Genomic DNA, 7,730 nt, shown 5'->3' with positions numbered 1-7,730 from the left:
TTAGTGCCACTGTCTCCAAGTCATACATTGTAACAGGTCTCACTACCATTTTTGAAAACTTTCCTTTCACTCTTGCTGATGTTCGTCTCCACCCTGCCTGCGCTCTCTTTCTCTCTCATGAGTCTGTTGCCTTACATGTTTGACCTCATCGGCCTTCCTCCGGGGTTTTTTTTGTTGCGTTGTTGATTTGTTTTTCACCGAAGCAGCTAATAAAGCACAATGGGATACAATTTTGCGTCTTTCCTGTAAGATTCTATAATAGAATGAAATAATAATGCCAGTTATAAATAAAGACAATAATTGAATGAATTACGAAACTCACTTTTTTTCTATTAGATCCGAAAATGTTGTGTAACACTACAACCTGAAACGACAATTAGATTGCGTTGGCCTGTACAGGAGATAAAGGACAAAAATTTAACAACAGCTGTGAAATGGAATAGTCCAAATCACCAAAGTAAACTGGACCTGGGCTTGTTGCAGGGATCTGAAGTTACTAAACATTTTGTGAGTGTATGCACTCACACTTAGGACCATATAATAATAATAATGTGCGTGATGAAAGTTGGGCAGCACGCTAACGTCCTTACACAGACCTGGACCAGTATGCCTCATCTGTACTGGATTACATCTCCAAAACTACAGACAGTGTCAGTGTCTAGGGCCTGGCTAGCTCAGTCAGTAGAGCATGAGACTCTTAATCTCAGGGTTGTGGGTTCGAGCCCCACGTTGGGCGGTGAGATTTTTTTGAGGGTGGCTGTAGCTCAGGTGGTAGAGCAGGTCATCTACTGATTGGAAAGTTGGTGGTTCGATTCCTGGCTTTCCCTAGTCTGCATGCCAAATATCCTTGGGCAAGATACTAACCCCAAATTGCTCTCCGATGCATCCATCGGAGTATGAGTGTGTGTGAATGTTAGCTATAGCTATATATTCGTTGCCCTGTACCTGTGCATGCGCAATGACAATAAAGTTGAATTCTATTCTAAAGCACTTAGAAAAATGTGCTTGTGTGAATGGGTGAACGCCCAAGTTGTATAAAGCGCTTTGAGTGCTCAGATGAGTAGAAAACAAATTTCCCACCTGTTGGACTAATAAAGTTTATCTTATCTTAAAAGCGCTATATAAGAACCAGTCCATTTACCATTACCGTTTACCACCCAGAAACGGATCACCATGTACCCCAACCAGAAGCCTTAGATGAACCGGGATGTTCGTCTCCTCCTGAAGGCCCGCAACACCGCCTTTAGGTCAGGAGATGCACACGCCTACAGTACAGCCAGGGCTAATCTAAAGAAGGGCATCAAAAAAGCCAAATACCATTACAAAAAGAAGGTAGAAGAACACTTCTCCAACTCCAACCCCCGACGCATGTGGCAAGGACTCCAGACCATTACAGACTACAGGACCACCAAACCCTCCCCCGCATCCTCTGATGTCTCCTTCCTCAACGAGCTCAACAACTTTTATGCTCGTTTTGAGCGAGGGAACCCGACAACTACAACCAAAGCAGACGTGACGCCAGACCACCAACCTCTGACTCTCTCCCCCACCGATGTAGGAGCGGTGCTGAGCAGGATCAATGTCCACAAGGCTGCAGGTCCTGATGGCATCCCCGGGCGTGTTCTCAGAGCGTGTTCTGGGGAGCTTGCAAGAGTGCTCACAGACATATTCAACCTGTCCTTGGCCCATGCTGTGGTACCGGCCTGCTTCAAATCCACCTCCATCGTCCCGATACCCAAAAACTCCAACCCATCTAGCCTCAATGACTACCGCCCAGTAGCACTCACCCCCATCATCACAAAGTGCTTAGAGCAGCTGGTCCTAGCACACTTCAAATCCTGTCTCCCCCCCACCCTGGACCGCCACCAATTCACATACTGTCAGAACAGGAGCACAGAGGATGCAGTCTCCATCGCACTGCACTCTGTCCTCTCACACCTGGACAACAACAACACCTACGCCAGAATGCTGTTTATAGACTTCAGTTCAGCATTCAGTACAATCCATCCCTCGCAACGCATCAGGAAACTGACAGACCTGGGCATCAGTTGCCTCATCTGCAAATGGTTACTGGACTTCCTGACCAACCGCCCCCAACATGTCCGGCTGGATAACCACTGCTCATCTACAATCCCACCTGTCCTCAGACATCCTGGTGAAATCGTTGCACCATCGAGAGCATCCTGACCAACTGTACAACAGTCTGGTACGGAAACTGCTCTGCCTCGGACTGGAAGGCGTTGCAGAGGGTTGTGAAAACTGCCCAGCGCATCGCCGGAGAACCACTTCCTGCCATAAAGGACATCTACAGGAAGCGGTGTCTGAAAAGGGCTGGGAAAATCATCAAAGACCCCAGTCACCCATCACATGGACTCTTCACCCTCCTGCCCTCTGGGAGGCGCTACAGGAGCCTCCGGACTAAGACCACCAGGTACCGGAACAGCTTCTTCCCCACAGCTGTCAGACTCCTGACATCTGACTCACATTAAACACATGGACTGGACATACAAACACCCACAACCACCTACACACACACACTCACACACAATGGACAACTGTACCCTCATACACACAATAATAACATGGACTGAACCACCACTCACAACCACTCTGTAGAAATTATCCACATATCTCACTTATCTTAACTGCACTACTGTATAATTCTGTATAAATAATCATTCTGTACAATATGATAATTTTTAATTCTACAACTGTTTATAACTTGCATAGTTCACATTTCTGTATAGCTGTATAGCTCATATTTCTGTATAGTTTTTCATATTTATATCCTGTTCATAGCCTGTACCCACTACAGCCTGTACATACTTATAGCATATTCACAACATACCTTCATACCGTGTACATTATAACATACCATAATAGACCCATTTCTGTAATATACTTACTTACTAATATATTATTATTGCTAATATATATTGTAATATATCTGTATCATGGCTTAAGCACTTTCTGTATGGATGCAAACTGCATTTCGTTGCCTTGTACCTGTGACATGTGCAATGACAATAAAGTTGAATTCTATTCTATTTAAAATTCTTAATATTCTAAATAACTATCTGTATATGTCTTTGTGCTACAACACAGCAATATAAAGAATCATAAAACAGAAATAATATCAACAGAGAACGCTGTACTTTCATACAGTCTTTGAGCACATGTTTTTACCTTTGACTGTCAAACTAGAGAATTTTCTTGACAAAATATAAACTCAGTGTTTGTTTTTAAGGAATCTTCACCATCATTAACTTCAGGTACCGCATATTACTCTCAATAAACTTTGACCTTCAAAAACCTCATAATACTGCTTGCTAGGGAGTCAGTTCCAACACTTAATTAATTATCAGATGAGGCCTATAATAAAGACAATTATTCAGATTAGAAGAAGGAAATCGGAGGCTACGGAGCTAAATGACAAGCACAGTTGGTAACTTTGGCTACAGATAATCATCTTTTTAAGTATTAAATATTCTGTGTAAACTGCCAGTAGCAGTTCATATATTCTTAATTAGGATTAATGGCAGGCCAGCATTAAAATATGATAGATAACGAGCATTACCAACTGGGGAGGTGGACATAAGAAAAATGAAGTCGTGAGGGCAGGTGGTAAAGTAGGGGTGGCAGCCTGCAGTCGGCACGTAGCGCCCCCGTGAGATGGCTCTAATGAGATGAGTATTTTCACCTCAGCAGTGCCAATACACACAACATTTTATGGGCTCCGTTCCACAGGGTGCATTAAGAGACCTTGTAGTTTTTGGTCTGAATAATGCCTCACCTCAAGTCTCCCCCTGCCTCCCAACGGACCTCGACAGCTCCTGTTGAGCACAGTGAACAACATTAAGATCTGAGCAGCATGTGACCATCAAAATGTCACTGTGCTCGTTTCTCTGCCAGAGTAATGTGCCTGTGGACTTGTTAGTGGCTGCCTTGGGACTTGTAACATGCTGCACAGGGCCTCTCCTGTTCCTACAAACCTGAGGCTAATTTGGAGGCAAATGTGTTTTTTTTTTTTGTTTGTTTTTTTTAAAGATGAGGACAAACACACAAGACAGTTATAAATAAATCCAAAAAGTTGTGACATTATACTTCCTATTCATCCGAGACCTCCTTAGCTGTTGAAATGTTTCCTGCCAGCAAACTGTCACATTTGTTCCTCGTCGTGAACAGCCTGCCTTCACTTTGTAACCACTGCAGCATATAAAGACAAAAATTGCTGTCAGATCAGCTTCAGCCCCTTAACTCAGTCATTCTGTGCCAAACTGTTTTGCTCTGAACTTACCACTTACAATCAGCGGCTCAGTTTGAACTGAATTTGCATAAATGTCACCCACACACGCAAAAAAATTACAGGTTTTATTCCTCCAAATGGGGCAGTTAATGTAAGCCTGAGAGATGAATAAAAGGCATGAATGAAATATACCTGAAACAGCAGCATGCTGGGCAGCTCAGGAAAGAAATGCCTATAGATGTGGTTAATATATCCTGAATAATATTTTGACTAATCTAAATATGAAGACATTTAAAGCCTCTCAAGTGGTCTCATATTTTTCCTCAACAAGTTAATCGGTCTGAGATGAGCACTGCTGTGTCTTTATAGGTGGACAGTCTTCACATTAGCGAGGTCTTACCAGACAGGAAGAGTCTGTACACTGCTAGAACGGTCTGAGAGCCATTTCATTTAACAGCAAGTGAAAATACTCCATGAAGCTAATTTATCCTCTCACCAGCCACTTTATTAGGTATACCTGTTCAACTACTCTTTATTATAAATCACATCAGCCAGTCTTGTGGCATCCACTATGTGCAGGTAGGCATATAGACATGGTGAAGACAATCTACTGAAGTCCAAACGGATCATCAGAATGGGGAAGAAAGGTGATATTAGGGCCTCTGAATGTGGCATGGTTGTTGGTGCCAGACAGTCTGATCTCAGTACCTCAGAAACTGCTGATCTGCTGGGATTTTCCCACACAACATCTCCAGGATTTACAGAGAATGATCTGAAAAACAGAAAATATCCAGTAAGCGGCGGTGAAAATGCCTTGTGAGGCCAATCGTCACAGGAGATCGTCCAGACTGCTTCAAGTTAGTAGGACGGCAACGGGAACTCTAATAACCACGTGATACAAACAAGGTACGCAGAAGAGCATCTATGAACGCACGGTATGTCAAACTTTGAAGCAGACCGCTAATAGAAGATTAGAAAAATGTTGTCTGGTGTGCTGAACCTTGATTTCTTCTGTGACATTCAGATGGTGGGATCAGAATTAGGTACACGCATTAAAGCATGGATGCATCCTGCTTTGTATGAATAGCTCAGGCTACTGCAAATCTGAAGCAACTGTGTGATGCTATCATGTCAGGAATGTTTCCAGCGCCTTACTGAAACTGTGCCATGAAAAAGGAAGGGGGTCCAAGCCAGCACCAGCGGGGCACAGTTGATGCTGATGAGTGTACGTTTTGAGGGGAGTAAAAGAAAGCAGATCAATAGGATATTTTCCCAATATATAACTTTATTTAAAATATTGTTACAATTTATTACTCTACACAACATTTTCAAAACTTTTCTCTTTTTCTTACACTGGTTAGTAAACCTTCCTGGATAATTTTAGATATAAAACTCTCCATTTTTCCTTTTTTTTTTAAGCCTCAGGTGTTAATGTCTTTATACACTTAGTAAATGAGACACCGCTTCTCTTTTAAACACCTTTTCTCTGTGTGTTTCACAAACGTTCCCCTCCTCGACACACACTCACACACGCGCACACAGACACACACACAAAAAAAAGATCACTGGTGGCTCTAACATTGTACACTATAATTTCCCCAATCTTTATAGTTTCTTTTTTTTTTTTAAATAAATAAAAAGTTCTGAGTTGGAGAAACAAGAGTGCATTATTATTATTTTTTTAATCAGAAGAATATTCTTTTACTTTTTAAAACAGCTATTTACAGGTTATGCTGGAGATAGCAACAAGGCTTAGATTTGTAATCAACGTCGGTGTCAGCTTGCAATGGGAAAGCCCCCGTCTCTGTAAGCAATGAAGAGAAATTAATCACATGGAGGCCAGCACTTTTTGAACACCAATTACATCCACCCTTCAGATTAGTCATAGGGAGGACACATCAGCTAAAAACAGACAAGCCTACAGCTAATGTGCTCTGACCCAGATGTGCATTCCAGAGGTCCAAAGACATCAAGTTTACTGACGACACCAACATAACCTCTGGACGAAGTCAAAAAAACAAAAAATAAATCAAAACTTCAAACAGATTCATCGAAACGCTGCAGCGTTCAAACAAACAGGCCTTCATATATTATCTGCCACTGAAAAATGTTATGAAAATCAGCACTGATTTGGCACACAAGACTCAGAAAACTGATGTGTTACTATAGCAACAGTATCATGTAGATGAGCGTTTCAGTGCTGGTTAGTGATGAAGACAAACTTTCTGAGCCCTCGTGTGCAGTCCACGCATGGACATTTTTTATTCTGCCATCACCACGTTTGCATTCACGTCATCTGTTAACCTCTTACAATCCACCCCGGTTGCTGTGCTAGGACAACGGGGACAACAGCATAGCCAAATGGGGAAAAAAAGCAGATTGGGAGAACCGTGAGGACAAAAATGGCGTATGAGGATTAATCTGAATGTTAATGGTTCTGGAAATGTGCTCGTTTAACATGCAGATAAATCGCAACCAGGTCCCCGGTGACCTGCTGGATGTTAAAAGCTTAAGCACTGTGTGAAAATTTTATCTCATCTTCATAATTAAATACTCACTTTGAAGCCCAGTTGGGCCACGGCACCGCAAATACGCTGACAAACAGAAAGTAACACAGATCGACTGTACAAAGACATGCTTCTTAACATTCCCTTCATCTCTTAGCTGTCACCTACGCGCTGCTTTCTATGACATTTAGCTCACAGAAGAAACGTCTCCAACGGACAACAGCTCACAGGGTACACACACCTGCCTGTGACTGAGCTTAAGATGGCATCTGGTGCAGACAAGACAAACCGAACCAGCGAGAAAAGAAAAGGAAAACAAAAAACAACTAAACAAAAAACACAAAAAACCCACAGGGAAAACAGCAGCTTTCTAAAAGCCTATTCACAGCAGCACGAGCCACGGGGACAGAGAACAAACATCAAACAGTAAAAACACACCGCTTTGAATACATTATTGGGAGGACCGAGTCAGTTGGCTGACAGGAATAAAAGGAACAGAGGCTGCACTGAGCGTGTGGAGACAACGTGGTGCTGCCACGGCAACCGCATCTCCTGCGCTGACGGGAGACCAACCTGGAGAGAGTACGAGCAGAGGACAGACAAACCTGCACGCAAGCACACAATCTAGCTTATACCCCCCACCCCAAAATAAATAAATAAAAAAACCCATCATGGTTGAATAGCTTTGATTCTTATGTCATCCATCTCTAAATTGCCTATTACTCTGCCTGTCAAAATGCCCATCCTGCATTGCAGTTTTTCCCCCCTCTTATTCCAGCTACTTGTGATGTGTTGCAAAGAACAAACAAACATGATACTACACTGAGGTATGTATTTCTATAAACTCCTGTATAACTGAGGCCTGTGCTCAGAAGCAACAATTGGGCTGCAATTAAAATATTTTGTACAGCTGCAACAGTTTTGTGAGAGTAGCAGGGAGCTGGACTGGTGGCATTGGGGGTGGGGGGTGGGGGGGG

This window comes from Haplochromis burtoni, unplaced genomic scaffold (genome assembly GCF_018398535.1).
Source record: "Haplochromis burtoni strain Fernald_Lab_line unplaced genomic scaffold, NCSU_Asbu1 Contig_90, whole genome shotgun sequence".
NCBI classification, from domain to species: domain Eukaryota; kingdom Metazoa; phylum Chordata; class Actinopteri; order Cichliformes; family Cichlidae; genus Haplochromis; species Haplochromis burtoni.
This window is presented reverse-complemented; position numbering follows the sequence as displayed.